This window comes from Nanorana parkeri, unplaced genomic scaffold, assembly GCF_000935625.1.
Source record: "Nanorana parkeri isolate BGI_ZX_2015 unplaced genomic scaffold, ASM93562v1 scaffold1224, whole genome shotgun sequence".
Classification (NCBI taxonomy): Eukaryota; Metazoa; Chordata; class Amphibia; order Anura; family Dicroglossidae; genus Nanorana; species Nanorana parkeri.
The window spans coordinates 365143-367909 of record NW_017307492.1 but is presented as its reverse complement, the minus strand read 5'-3'; positions in this window follow the sequence as shown (position 1 = coordinate 367909).

The following is a 2767-nucleotide window of genomic DNA, read 5'->3' as shown; positions in this document are numbered from 1 at the left end:
CACGGAGAAAACACATTTAAAACTGTATTAATAATTATGTATTTTATGATAGGCAGTAACGTAAACATTGGGACGTTTAATTGCTAGCATCTGAACTCATCATAAAAAACCCAAAAGCAAACTATTTTTAAATTAAAAGTGTTTTATTTCATATTATACCCAGAAATGTATATGGGAAGACTTTTAAAATGTAAGAATGAGTATTTTGTTTTATACATTGTGAGCACAATTGACTAAATTAAACTTACATAGATTCCCTGTTATTAGGTAGTTTGATAGTGAGGGTAAAATATACTTAAGCACTCAACATATTTAGCAGATGGAAAAGAAAGAACAAAACTACACAAATAAAGATGGATAGATAGATAGATAGATAGATAGATAGATAGATAGATAGATAGATAGATAGATAGATAGATAGATAGATAGATAGACATAAATAGAAAAAGCCCTGAGATGAAATTGTACAACTGAATTTCCCATAGCAGATATGCCACCACCAACAATAGTAGTGTTTAGAAGAAAGAAAGAAAGAAAGAAAGAAAGAAAGAAAGAAAGAAAGAAAGAAAGAAAGGAAAAAGAAAAAAGAAAGAAAAAAAACTACACAAATAAAGATAGATAGATAGATAGATAGATAGATAGATAGATAGATAGATAATTAGATACCTTTTTAAAATAAATAATAAACAATGTTCTGTCTTACAGCACATTGTGTTATTAATAAACAACATTACATTGATAACATTGCATCCAAATTGACACCAACTAGTTGCAAATTATGTACTAAAGGAGGATGATACATAGTCATGCAGATATAGAAAGATAGATAGATAGATAGATAGATAGATAGATAGATAGATAGATAGATAGATAGATACTGATATACAGTACAGATAATGTTGATGAAAGAAAGAAAGAAAGAAAGAAAGAAAGAAAGAAAGAAAGAAAGAAAGAAAGAAAAAAGAAAGATACATACAGCAAAAAAAATCTGAAGTTTTAATGATTCTCTACTATTTAATTTAGTTTTTGCTTGTTTAATGCATTATATAATGAAGTCTGGTTTGGACAGATAGAGGTAGATAGATAGATAGATAGATAGATAGATAGATAGATAGATAGATAGATAAATAGATAGATAGACAGCACATACATGAATATGTGTTGATGGTTTGGACACATTTAGACACATGCTCAGTACATAGACATACATGCACATGTTATCTGTTGCTAGTAGCATTTATTTGAACGAATACTGCATAGGAAAACACCTTGGTCATTGCCATCTGCTGTACTCAGAGCACCCACTGTAGTATGTAATAGTGGCTTGTCTGTAATTGCTGCAATGATTATTTTGTACACGTACTTATGCTTCTTACAAAAGATTTCGTGTCCATTAAACCAACTCATTCTCATTTTGTCCTATGCAGGCTTTAGTTTGCAGTTTGCCTCCGCCATAGAAAGGTGAGCTGTGCAGTTAAGGCAATGGAGAGCAGGCAAACACTAGTGCAGCGGATTTCCATATCAATCAGCTGTAAAGTAAATAAGGCGCAGCTCCCTGGCCTCTTCCACTCTCCCAATCCCCTGTGGCCTGTATAGAAGTGGGCTTTACAAGAGGACAATTCCACATTCATCTGTAAGACCGGTATTACATGATGTTCCAGCAGGGAATGAGGCGAGGTGTACATGTATGGATACTGAATCTTTGCTGACAAATCCCCTTACAATAAAACTGTGCCTCTGTATAATAAGTAGGGACGGAGAGGATTTATGGCTACAATGCCTGGGCCGCCCATAGCACCGCTTGTGTTGATGAATGAGCAGAATGGAAGCGTCATTTGGCTATGACCTAACCCTACTGGCAGACCCAATCCACAGGCGCAGTCATTTAGATTTCTCAGCACTGCATGTCTTTACTGGGTCACATCACTGTATTTAGAGACAAGCAACTAGTGGGTTTGGCAGGATTTACCCTTGTGTCCTCGCTGGAATGGCTTCCTTCAGCCGACTAGCCGACTTGCACATGTCTTTGATTTCTTACCTACATCTTCCTGTCTGGAGACTGATAACAGCTGAAAAAGCAAACCAGTGCAATAATACAACACAATGGAGTAGATTTATGTCTTCTAACATGCTTCCAGATTGCCATGCAGTCACCGAGGTGCACATTTGTAGGTCTGTGTGTGTTTTTGTGTGTGTGTTGGGTGGGGTCTTGTCAAGAAAGGGTTAACTTTTCAGTGATCTACAATGGCAAAGTTGAAAGCTCCCACACAGATGGAGAATTCTTCAAGAATGTTAATCCATCAGGAGACCATAATAAGTCCATTTATTTTCTGTGCTGGTTATGGTGGGTCAATCAGTACCTCTGGCAGGCTATAGGCCCTATAAATATATCGACATAGGACCTAGACAGGACTAAAAAGGTCAGACAGGCTCACTACTGCCGCTGACCTCCAAATCTTAACTATAGGTATCTTAACGACTAAACGGCTGGTTGCACAAAAACACAGTATAAATATTATATATATCTATATATATATGTGTGTGTGTGTGTGTGTGTATGCGTCCAACTGTAAACACCACCCAGGAGATTACCGTAAATAATGTAAAAGTAAAAAAGTTGTGATCGCACAATTTGCTGGCGGCCGTGTCACTATCTTTCAGGTTAATGGGGTTAGTGTGCAGCCAGCTGGCCAGCTGTGTATGTAATATATATGACACCCATTGAAATAAATATATGAAGATATGATATGGGTTATGCACAAAGTAG